Raw genomic sequence first — 12,405 nt, 5'->3', positions numbered from 1 at the left:
AAGGAGGGAGGGAGGGAAAAGAGGGAGGGTGAGAGAGAAAGAGAAAAGGATGGAAGGGAGGAAGGGAGGAAGGAAAGAAATAATTTGGTGGGGGGAAGAGAGCTCAAGTAAATTTATTCTAAAAATGATATTGTGAGGTACAGATTTCCTAAAGCAAGTACCAATAATATATGTTTATTTTATCTAATTCTCAAAAACAGATTACAACTACCGAGAAGAAAATAATGAAAAATTAGTATCTTTACTATCTTTGAAATGAGAAATAGAACTTCATAATTTATATATACCTATATTCCCAGAAATTTTTCATAATAAATTCCTAGATTGTACCTCATTCTTTCTGAACATGCCAAATATTCAGAATCCCATGGAAGTGGGGGATAGTATACCTTTATTTAAAAATTGAGGACTGAAAATAAAAATAAGTGGTTTTCCAGTGTGGCAGCAACTATTCTAAGGAGAATGTGATCAGTGACAAATGACTGCTTCCCCAGCAGCCAGAACACTATACTCCTTTCCAGAATACTTACTACTCTTCTAATAATGTGTTTGAGAATACGACTTCTTTTAATGCATTTTCCCTGCCAGATTGTGAGTTCCTTGAGAACAGAAACTGCTTAACTTGTTCACCACTGCTCTGCCTGCACCTAGAGCAACGATAAGCTGATGGCGGATGTTGGGTGGATGGTTGGATGGATGACGGTCAGATGGATGATGCTGTCCAAGGGGCGAATGGTTGACCTGCGAGTGACACGCTTACCCAAGAAGCTACTGAGCACACTGGGATTGGCTGTGAGCTGCCCGAGACACGAGCCCTGCCCGTTGTGAATGTGTGGCCACCAGTCTTCAATATATGTTTTGAAGGCCCAGTCTATAGCCTGGACTGAACATCATTAGTGCTTCCCAAACCTTTCCCCAGGACTCATCCCAACACCAATGGGAATAAACTTGTACCCTCTGGGACCTGGGGCCTTCAAGGTCTCACTCTAACCTTGTAATTTTATGATAACTTGATATTCTCTCTAAAATATCCATTTTTTGTCTTCATATAAAATTATTTTCCCAGACCTTCAGCTTGTGCATTGTTTACCAGGTGATGGCTTGTAGTGTCACTGGCACCCCTCTGCATGACCTGGGAAGTCATTCCTGTGCCCTGCTTGAGAATCACAGTGTGAAGATGTTGTCCATAAAATATTACTGCCAACATGAAAATATTGTAGTTGGGAGAGGTAACATTAACTCCCTTTAATATGGAGTCTCTTATCTGATTCCCTTTTTTCACTCAGCAAAGAACAGCCCCCTGACTGAGAACGGGACAGAAGATGAGGGGGTTTGATGATGGAAAGAAAAAAAACCATTCAGAGCCACCTAAAAGGGAAGGTCTGGTCGGTCAGCCTGCTGGTCCAAGATGGTAGCAAATGGGAGTAGACAGGATGGAGACGTTGGACAAGGAGGAAGAAACCAGAGCTTGGATGAAAAAGTCCTTTGCCAAGACTATTCAAGGCAATGGGATGATGGCAGATAAGACTGTGGATAAGTGTAAGGACTTACCATTCATTCCTTCGCCAAACATTTGTTGAGTACTTATTATGGACTAGACCCTGTGCTTAGCGCTAGAAAGCCAGTCCAGTGAGGATGGACACCCATAGAAGATAGACGCAGTAAGCTCTCTGCCAGGTGGTAGCAGAGGAGTGCCATCCGTCCCAAAGTGAGGAGTGCAGGGAGGCTTGCTGGAGGAGGCGATGCCTGAACTTAGTCTTAAAGGACATGGAGAAGTAGATTATGTATTGCTTAATGGCAGGTCCATTATTTTTTGCCTTTAGATGTGTTTTCTTCTGATTCCCAACCCCCGTTAGGGGCAAGCTCATGCTTTAAATATAGAAGATACTCAGCAAATGCATCCAAGTGAAAAAAAACCAAAACCAAGCCAAGAAAAATCTGAATCTCTCTCTCTCACACACACACACATTAAAAAGTATATCAGTACATCATTTACTCTTAGTGAGCTGCTCACAGGAGAGGCTGGTAGATAACACCATAAAAGGGCAGAGAGTGAGGTTTCAGGCAGGTCGTTGGCTCCAGTGTCCCCGCCGGAATGTAGTTGGAACTATATTTATAGAGCATGAGAATAAAAGAATTGCCAGGAAAGAGGCTTGTAACGACTCCTCTCTGCCTCTCTTCCTAACAAGTGGTGGGGGTTTTCTCCCATTTACGAGCCCATTGCATTTTTTCCTCCCCTCTACTGACTATTTTGCTTGAAGTGTCGTGAGCAGGTGCAACATGTAAACTCATGAAGGGAGGCGTACACTAGCAGTTGTGAGGTCTTCTGGTCGTTTTGTTTTGGAATTTTCTTCCCTTTGGTTAATTATCAAGTGCTTGCTATGTAAGAATCAATGAGTAGCTAATTGGAAGCAAGAGAGAATGAAATGGGTATTATTCAGATAGTGTTTTTCATGAAAAGCGTACATGTAATACTGTGGGGAAATATTACTAAATAGCAAGAGATTTTATCTTTTTTTTTTTTTTTTTTTTGGTGTATGTTTACAAAAGGATTTATTTAAAGCCACTCATAAACTAAATCCAGGGATGTGAATCCTTTCATTTTTAGACTCCTCCCAAGGGGTGAGTGCAGGAAGACACCAGGAGGGAGGCGGAGCCTCTGGAGATCTTTCTGGAACCCAAACCACCCTAACTGGAGCCAGAAGGTCTGTCAATTCCCAGAGAGCAGCAAGGAAATGGTAAGTAAATGGCAGCAGTTGCCTAGAGAATTAGGGAATGAATAACAATGCTTTCTGGTAAATTAACCATATTACATTGTGCACAGCAAAGTGATGGAAGAACCTCGTTAAAAATTGAATAATAATTTTCCCACATCATTTATGTAAAATGCATAATTTTCCTACTTCAGTGGACTTTGGTTTGATTTAAAATATGAACCGCTCTAGTACAGTTCACCAAAGCATAATTCGTGAGATAATTGGGAAGGGGAGGAGAAATCAGGCTGTAATCAGCACAATCCTGTGTGAGCCACTTCACCTCCCTCCCGTCCCCTGCAAATTTCGGAAATTGTTTGTCGATACGTTGAAGGTCTCTATGTGAAAGTGTGAGGCATCAATCATTGTCGTTGCTATCACTAAACCATGACCTCACCGTGTGCGAGAGGGGAAAGCAAGGCTTCCCTCTAGTCAGTATTTTTCTGCTCTAATTCAAATAAGTACTTGTTTTTGAATAGTAGGGAAAATGGAAATGTTGCCATGCTTAAAACAGCAAGCCGAGAACAAAAGAAACGTGCAAGCAGCGGAAGGAGACCTTGGAAGATGCGTAGATAGAACAAAAAACTTCGCTTGGCCAGGATTCTGTTTCAGAATCAAATGCAAAATGAAGAACGTTGTTCCAACTATAACGATTTTGCCACCTACGATCTCTGAAATGAAAAGTCGTCACGGAATCCACGTTGACATTCAAAAGCTGTGCTCTTGCGATGAGTGATGGTGTTTGTCCGTGACTGATGTAGGCTTCAGAACCAGAGCTGTCGGCGGTGGGGTGGAATTCCACAGGTGAACCAGCCACCCTTCACTTCGACGCTGCCCTCCCGGGTCAGTCACTGTTGCTTTTCCTCGCTCTCCTCCTTCCCCCATCCTTCACCCCTGCTCCCCACCCCCACGAGAACTATAGAGTTTTCATTAGATATTCAGTCATTCTCTTCATCCTCGTCTCTCCACAAAGGGCCATTATTTACTTACTAAAGTTAGCCCTTAGATTTTTGACCTTTCAGGGCAAATCTGTGGCTGATTCTGTCTGCTTCTCTTTGTTGTCCTAATCCTGCCTCCTCTGTAACCCTGCTGGCCCCACGAGGCTGAACCTTGAACCTCATAAATCTCCATACTTCTCTCTCGGGTGCCCATTTTGGTTGGCCAAAGGGGCCTTCCCAAGTCTTAATACTCTTCCCCACTCTTTGCTTCTCTCCCTCCTACCCCTGCCACTAGCCTAAGATTTATCTGACACTAGGTTTTTCCCTATGCCTCCTGCCACTAGCTAGAAATTGCCTTTTTGCAAATTGGAAAAAGCTATCCTACCTCAAGACACTTTGCTGCCATCAGCCAGAAAATTATTGTAATAGATATGCCAAGAGATGATGTGAATGGTGCCCCCTAGAATTGTGCAGTACACAACTGGCACCGCGGTATGAGACAACGCTGTAGTTGGAAACCACCTGAGTTACCTTGGAAGTCTGTAAAACTCAGAGCCACGGTAGGTCAGTCTTGCCTTTTTATGACAGTTTGCAATTTCAAAATCTAAACCTTTGAGCCTTGATCACAAATTGCTGAGGGGCAGTTTCTGAAAGAGACAAAGAGCCCCCAGGCAGCAGTACTTATAAGAGTAAAGGGCTCTTTAGTCAGCCCTAGATTTGGCCTGCTGGCTGAGCGGATGCAGCCCAAACCACACTGGGTAGAATAGTAGGGGAAATGGAAATGTAGCAGAGCGCCATTAGAATCTCCTAAGTCTGAGTGTTGGGGGTACCGGGGAGCAGGGTACTTGTATTAGGTCAACCATGACTCCTCTTCAGCCTTGGCTGCTTTGTTTCTTGTTGCTTACCCCATCTGTTCCCCTCCCCCCACCTCCTTCACATTCCGCACAACCTGCACGTTCTGGTGATCTTTTGCTGCAAAACAAGCCACCCCAAAATTTATTAGCGGAAACAGAAACAGACGTTTATTTTACTCACAAGTCTGCGATTTGGGCATGGCTCCCAGGGGCCTCTCTGCTCCCCACGGTGTCACCAGGGCAACTCAGATGTGGCTGGAGGAGCCACTTTCACCATGGGGGCTCACGTGGCTGGTCAGTAGATGCAAGCTGCCGCCCAGGAGCTCAGCTGGGGCTTGGGTTCCTCTGCACCTGGGCTCCCAGGTGGCCGTGTGGGCTTGCTCACATGGCGGAGCCCATGTCAAGCCACCAAGTGAACAACCCCAGCTGACTCTTCACGGAGCAGAGGAAAGCTGCCCCTACCAAGCCCTGCCCACTTTTCAAATTTCTGAGTGAAATAAATGTCTATGGTTTTAAGCCACTAAGTTTGGGATGGTTCGTTTTGCAGCCATGGATCACCAGAATGTACAGGCTGGGCTGAACGTGGTGTGAATCCGTTCCCACATTTCTCTAGGATGCCTCCTGATGCTGCAGAGTTGAGGAAGCTAAAAACTACATTTCCCAGACTCCCTTCCCATTAGGATCATGAGGATCAATTACGCTATTACCAATTAGACTTATTTGCACAAAGTTCAGAAGGCAGAAGTGAGGTGGAAGCCAGTTTCTTACAGCTTTTGACTGTTTTCTGCTGGAAAGCAAGATCATGGAGCCACTGATGCCCAGTCTCCAGCTTCACGGGTGTCAAGAGTCTGTTGTGGAGGTGGCAGTGGCTAGACACCACCTCCCAACAAGCAGGCAGACACAGTGGCGGCAGCAGTGGCACGCTCTTCTAGGCTTTCTGACCACTTTCTGACCATTGTATTGCAGCCACGGTGTTCTTAAGGGCAACAGTTCCCGTGGCAGCTTCTCAAGTCCCATCTTCCTAATTGTGGCAGAGGTGGCAGCTCTCGTGGCTGATTGGTTCTGCTGCATTCTGAGAGTCATCCCCGGAGGACCAGCGTAAAGCCCTCTCTCCCAGCTCTTCCACCAAGTCTGTAATTCCCCATATTAAACCTTTTTTTGCTTAAAAAACCTAGTATGGTTTCTATTTCCTACATTGAACCTTGCAGCTGATACTGGATGATCCCCTAAGTTCTGTCCCTTCTCAGCCATCCTTTTGTTCTTGCTGCTTGTTTCTCGTTTAATCGTTCCTTTAACAAATATTTATGGAGGATCTACTATGTGCTAGGCACCATGCTGGACCCTGGAGAAAAATCTATTAACTAAACAGACACGGCCCCACCCTCATGGAAGGAGCCAGAACAAAGACCAAGAGACAGCCAACTACAGCCCTAGGACCAAATCAACCCCCTGCTTGTTTTTGTATAACAGTTTTCTTAGAACACAGCCGCACCCATTCACTTACGTGTTGTCTTTGGCTGGTTTTTCCCCACCATGGCATAGTTGAGTGGTTGCAAGAGAGACAGTATGACCCACAGAGCTGAAAATACTTACTATCTGGCCTTTTATAGAAAAGTTTGCCAACTCCTGAATTAGACAAATAAAACTCCAAGTGACGCTCCTGTTGTCCCCCACATCCAATCGAGGGCTCTCTCTGCCATTCTGCACACTCCACCTGCCAAGCTCCAAGCTCGGTTCTGAGCCCTTCATGAGAATCATCTCACTTAATTTTCACAAGCTTTGGGACATCTTCTTACTACCTCTGTTTTACAGAGAAGGAAACTGAGATTTAGAGAGACTTGGGCTTGAGTGACTGGGTAGATGGTGATAGCATTAACAGAGATAAAATAGGTCTGTCCCCTTCCAGAGGAGACCAGAAAAGAAGCAGGAGATGACGGATTTGATGTGGACTTGTGGCGCACGAGGCACCTGCAGACGTCCGTGAGAGGCTGTCCTGGCTGATTTCCTGCTTGGTGTGGTGGAAAAGTGTGGATTTCAAGTCTGGACCAATTTTAGGTTCAAATCCCAATTCTCCCACTTCACCAGTGGTGTGAGTTTGGGTACGTGACTTCACGTCTCCAAGCCTCTTAGCTTCAGTTTCCTCAGAAGTAAAATGGGCTCATGTGAAGACAAAATAAAGTGATATTCATACGGCATGCAGCATAGTGCTTGGTACACGGTTGTCGTTTGATCCGTGTGGGCAACCTCCCCTTCCTCTTCAGTCTGTTGCTCACAGGTTGGACAATAATCTAAAAGCACAGCTTTGACTGTGTTGTTCTCCTTCTCAAAAAATGTGATGGTTCCCACTGAGCCCCACTAGTGGAAGAAGACACATTTGGAGGCCTGCCCAGCCCCCACCTCTTCTTTAAATTCCCCCCAACACTACGCCCTCTGCTGAAGGTCACATTCTTACCACGTGACCCTCCCCTCAACCAGAACAGGTGAATGATACCAGGGGCAGACACCTGACCAGGAGGAACCAATCCATTGACCAGCCCCTAGCTAATATTGTCTCCTTCAGGTTGGAACCAAGAATCGAGAGGCTGTAGTGATGGACACTTGGCCTACAGGTTAATCTGAGTCAGGGCCAGAGTTGGCCCCATGGGGGGGCAGATGACACCGTCTGCATGGAAGGAACCAGGACAAAGGGGGAACAGTAGCTGGAGATCATGGGCCGCGAGGGAAGGGGTGACTGGCAACAGCTGCTGTCCGTGCTCCTGTATCTGGAGGTCCAGCTGTATTTCCTGAGTGCCATTTCTGTGAGATTGCACGAACCCTTGCAGAAGACCATCTCATCACTTAAGCTAATTCAAGAGTGTTTAGGCCACTGCAGTCCAGCTCAGCTGTTTTGCCAGCCTCATCTCTCCATCTCTCCCATAACCCCACCCTAGATCCTGGCTACACTGGATTGCCTACAACTCCTCAAGCATGCTCTGCACTGCTCCAGTCGTTTCCCCTGGCCTGGAATGTTCTTTTGCCCTCTTTCCTCTTAACAGCCTCTCCATCCTTTGAGGCCCAGCTCAAACATCTGCTCCCTCCTGAAGCCTTCTCTGATCCCACGGTCACAGTGATAGCTCCCTCCTGAGAGGTCCCCACACTTGGCTTCTTGTCTCTCCACAGCATTCGCCACCCACTCTTCCCTGAGTTTTCCTCTTTGTCTCTCTGCTCACTGAGGGTAGGAACTTGGCACACATTAGGCTCTCGGATATTATACTGATTTTAATCCAAGAGTTGGAATCCTAAAATACAATCTGAGTTTCTTCAACACAGAATATCATGCCAATATAAGGCGTTGTTCATTAAAATGGAAATGCATTTAGAGAATGCTTCAGATTAAAGGGATGAAGATCAAAGGGCACATTTTTGGCCAAGAGTTCTGAGTCTTAGAGACCCAAATAAATTGTAGACATTTATTTCCTGAATTGATTGGAACCATAACACTGGATTTGGTGCTGTAATATAAAACTTTCTGAAACTTTTAGCCTGGCGGAGAGTCTGTTGTCTCTTTACTGTGTTAGGATTGTTCTTGTCTAAAGTTAAAGCGCCCGCGCCTATTGCTGAAACTGGCTGGTAAACTGGAAGGCCTGACTTACAAGAAGCTTCCATTGCTGCCCAGGAACCTGAAGAGTGCTGCCCTTTGTCGGAGTTACAAGCATGCCTGGCCTCAAATGTTTCAGGAGAAGGTGTGTCTGTATTGCATGCGGACATGTGTCCACTCAAGTTCAAGATCCTGTGGACCCATATCGAGAACAGAAAGCAGCTGCATGTGCAGACAGCTGCATTTGCAAATGTGTGAGAATTCCCTGATCAGGATCTTGACTACAGTGGGCCCGACAGCTCCTCCTGGGCCCTCCGCCTGGGGCTCAGCCCTGGGCTTGCTCACCCTGCTACATGCCCGGCGTGATGCTCCCCCAAGCCTGAGTGCCCCAGGCTCTCTCTGGCCCAGGGGGCTGGCTTTTGGGTTCTAGGTCATGGGGTGAGCCAACCCCTTGCCCCTGAGCCCAGGGAGGGAGGGAGGCTCCCAAATCCTGAAGCAAAGTTCACCATCTCACACTGACCTCTGACCCTTCCCAAGCTTCCTGAACAAACCCCAACTAGGGCAAGCTAAAACCACAGTTCCCAAACCTGCCTGTGCATTCCCAAAAGGAGAATCTTTAAAAATGCAGGTTTCTTGGCCCCTCCCCAGACTTGCTGAATCAGGCTTTCTCTGGCAGAAGGCCCAGGAATTTGTCGTGGAGGGTGTGTGCGCTTTTCTGTTCTCACCTTCCTCCCACTGGAAACGTGTAGCTGCAGAACAATCGCATGACACTCTTCTTTGGGTTCCTTTTAAACCTACTTGCCTCAGTCCATGGAAATCTCCCACCCTCAACTCTGGTCTGGGCAGCCCTGGCAATCCCGTCACAGTCTGCCTCTGCTGGCAAGGAGGGACACCAAAGAGGCTGGTGACTGGAGCACCCCAGGGCACAGCTGTGGGTGTTTCCCCATGGTGGGGCGGCAGGGCAGTCTTGGCCATGGGGCCTTCAGCTTTTAGAGAAGCCACAGGCCAGGCCAGGTAGGCTTGGCCTGACTCAACCCCTGAAAAAGCAAGTCCTTCTGTGACAGGGACTAGTGACCTGTGGTCAGTCTCGCAGGAGCAGCCCAGAAATCGGACTGGGGTTTGGGGAACAGGATGACAGGGCTCCCATCATACCAGGACGAGATGCCCAGCTCACATCTCTTCTACCACTTGATCTGGGGCTGCAGGGCAGAGAGCTTCAGCCAGGACCTCAACCCCAGCACTTCAAGGAGGTGCCGCCCTTTTGTATTTAATGAACCTGACCTCCAGCAGAAAGTGCCAGAAGATCAAAACTTATAGGGCACAAGGCATTGTTTTTCTGGGCAAACCCCTGGTTTTAGAGATGCAACTGGTCAAACAATATATTGAAAACTCTCTTTGGCTTTATTCCTGCCCCCTACCTTGTCCTTTTCATAATGAGAATGTCTCCATGAGAAATGGCCTCCAATGTCCTATCCCTGGGCTGGCCACATTGAAGGGACGCCCTGCCTCACTGCTATGCCCTCTTTTGATAAATATAACTATCTCAAGTACCTCCCCTTACCCGTCAGAGATTCAAATATGCTCCCGCAGAGGATGGGGCCACGGTTGGACGGAGAAGCGCTGCTGTGGGGAGAGGATGCCGGCATCCACAGGGACTTTCTCCAGAAGCTGAATGACTCTAGAGCTTCATGCCCCTTGGGCTTTCTTCAAACTGAAAGACCCTCACATAAAGTTGTCCTCCCCGTCCGGCTCACAGGGCCATCCTGCAGTTTGTCTTCGGCCCTGGCTGGTCAGCTCATCAGCTCTTACCTGGCTGGCTGCCTCCTGGCGAGCTCACTGCTGGCTCAGGCAGTTGAGACAACAGGGGCTGAAATTTTAGTTAAATGCAGACTCCTGGACTTTTCTGATCCTGGGGCGAGACCCAGAAGTCTACATTTTTAAATACGTAAAATTTTTCTTTTTGATGGCACGTGTCCACAATTCATATGTTGAAGCCCTAGCCCCCACCAAGTACCTCAGAATGTGACTGTAATGTGTCAAAACCTAATGTGTGTTAAAATGTGTCTAAACCCATAAATATAGACTATGGGCAAAATAACTTAAAAAAATGTTTTAAACAGCTTTATTGAGACATAATTCACATACCATACAATTCGCTCATTTGAAGTATCCAATTTAATGGCTTTTTGTATATTCATAGAGTTGTCCAACCGTCACCACAATTGATTTTAGAAACGTTTTCGTTACCCCAAAAGAAGCTCCACACTCGTTGGGTATCAGCCCCCACCCCATTCCCTTCCCACCCCCTCAGCCCTAGACAGCCACCAATCTATTTCTGTCTCTATAGATTAGCCTATTCTAAACATTTCATTTAAATGGAATCATACAATACGTGGTCATTGTGACTGGCCATTCTTTCATTTAGCAGAATGTTTCCAAGGTTCATCCATGTTGTAGAATTTATTGGTACTTTTTTTATTGCCGAATAATATCCCATTGTATGGATAGACCACATTTTACTTATCCATTCATCAGGTGATGGACATTTGTGGTGTTTCTACTTTTTGCCTATTGTCAAGAATGCTGCTATGAAGACTGTACAACTTTTTGTGTAGACATATGTTTTAAATTCTCTTGGGTATACACCTATCAGTGGAATTACTGGATGACGTGGTAACTCTATCTTTAACCATTTGAAAATACTAAAGTTTTACTCAAATTATTGTTATTCAAACTAAATAATTGAGGAGAGATATTCCATCTTAATGGATCAGAAAACAATACTATTAAGATGTCAGTTCTCTCTACATTGATCTGCAGAGTCAATCCTATCCCCATCAAAATCCCAGCAGAAATGTTTATGGAAATTGACAAGAAGATTCTAAAATTTATAAGGAAATAGAATGGAATCGCAAAAACCATTTTGACAAGAATAGCAAAGTTGGAGGACTTCTCCTGCCAGATTTGAAGACTTACTGTAAAACTGTGAAACACAGTATGATCGGAGCAAGGGTTCCCAAATAGACCAACGGAACAGAATAGAGACTCCAGAAAGAGACGCACACGTGCAGAGTTATTTGATTTGCAACAAAGGCACCACTGAAATCTAATAGGAAAAGGATGGTCTTTTCAAGATAATGTCACCAAATCATTTGCATATCCATGTGGAAAATAATGAACTTTCACACACCACACACAAAAATTAATTTGAGGGAGGATTATTTTCCTAAATATGAAAGGTAAACAATAGGTCTCTAAAAATAGTGGAATATCTTCACGACCTTGGAGTTGACAGAGCTTTCTTTAAACAATTTCAACTGTCAATGTAGAACATGATAAATTGGACCTTATTAAAAATAAGAACTTATGTTCATCAAAAGTAGCATTAAGCAAGTGAATAAGCGGGTCACAGACTTGGAGAAGATATCTGCAATACATATTTCCAACAAAGTACTCATACCCAGAATATATAAAGAACTACAAATCTCTAAGAAAAAGACAATTCGTTTAAAAACAGGCAAAAGACTTGAACAGGTCCTTCACAACAGAGGATGGCAATAAGCATAGGAAAAGGTAGTCAACAACATTACCCAGCAAGGACCTGCACATGAAAATCACACTAGGATAGCACTGAACAGCTAGCAGCGAAAGGACTGACATACAATGTTGGGTGTGGACGTGGAGGAACCACAGGTCGTCCATTGCTGGGGGGAGTAGGAATTTGGTCCACCACTTTGGAAAACTGGCGGTGAAGTTAAGCAGATGCCTACCACCCTAGGTCCCAGCAATTCCACTCCTGGGTATATATCCAAGACAAATTAGTGCACACGCCACCAAAAAGACTCGCACATGAATATCCATAGCAGCTTTATGCCAAAAACTGGAAACAATCCAGAGGTTCATCAACAGAAGAATGGACCAGTGAACGGTGGATAAATTCCTACAGAGAAATATGCTACACAGCAACAAAAAAGAACAAAGTATTGATACACGCTGTAACACGGATAAAAGCTCAAAATTCGAATGTTGCATGAAAGAAAACAGACACAACACAGTACATTCTGTATGATTCCATTTATGTGAAGTTCAAAAACAAACAGAACTAACCAATGGTGATAGATGTTAGCCTAGTGACTCTCTTGGGGTTGAAGGATATTAACTGGGAGAGGGTGTTGAGGAACCTTCTGGAGTGAAGGAAATGTTCTACATCTTGATCAAGTTGGTGGTTACATTAGTGTAAATGTAATAAAAATCCACTGAGGGGCTGGCCTGGTGGCGTAGCA

General features: G+C 45.5%; 1 long non-coding RNA gene across 2 annotated transcripts; it reads left to right on the top strand.

Moving 5' to 3' along the window:
* Positions 1–1,400: 1,400 nt before the first annotated feature.
* On the top strand, positions 1,401–8,070 carry LOC111775342 (uncharacterized). 2 transcript variants are annotated; one of them, XR_011422617.1, is made up of 4 exons: positions 1,401–1,539; positions 2,609–2,738; positions 3,233–3,596; positions 6,452–8,070. It is a non-coding gene; the product is annotated as an uncharacterized lncRNA (long non-coding RNA). The 2 variants fall into 2 exon arrangements; XR_011422618.1 differs by lacking the exon at positions 1,401–1,539 and adding an exon at positions 2,143–2,321.
* Positions 8,071–12,405: the final 4,335 nt, after the last annotated feature.

This window comes from Equus caballus, chromosome 10 (genome assembly GCF_041296265.1).
Source record: "Equus caballus isolate H_3958 breed thoroughbred chromosome 10, TB-T2T, whole genome shotgun sequence".
Classification (NCBI taxonomy): Eukaryota; Metazoa; Chordata; class Mammalia; order Perissodactyla; family Equidae; genus Equus; species Equus caballus.
The sequence above is the reverse complement of the archived record's forward strand: the minus strand, read 5'-3'. Positions and strand labels throughout refer to the sequence as shown.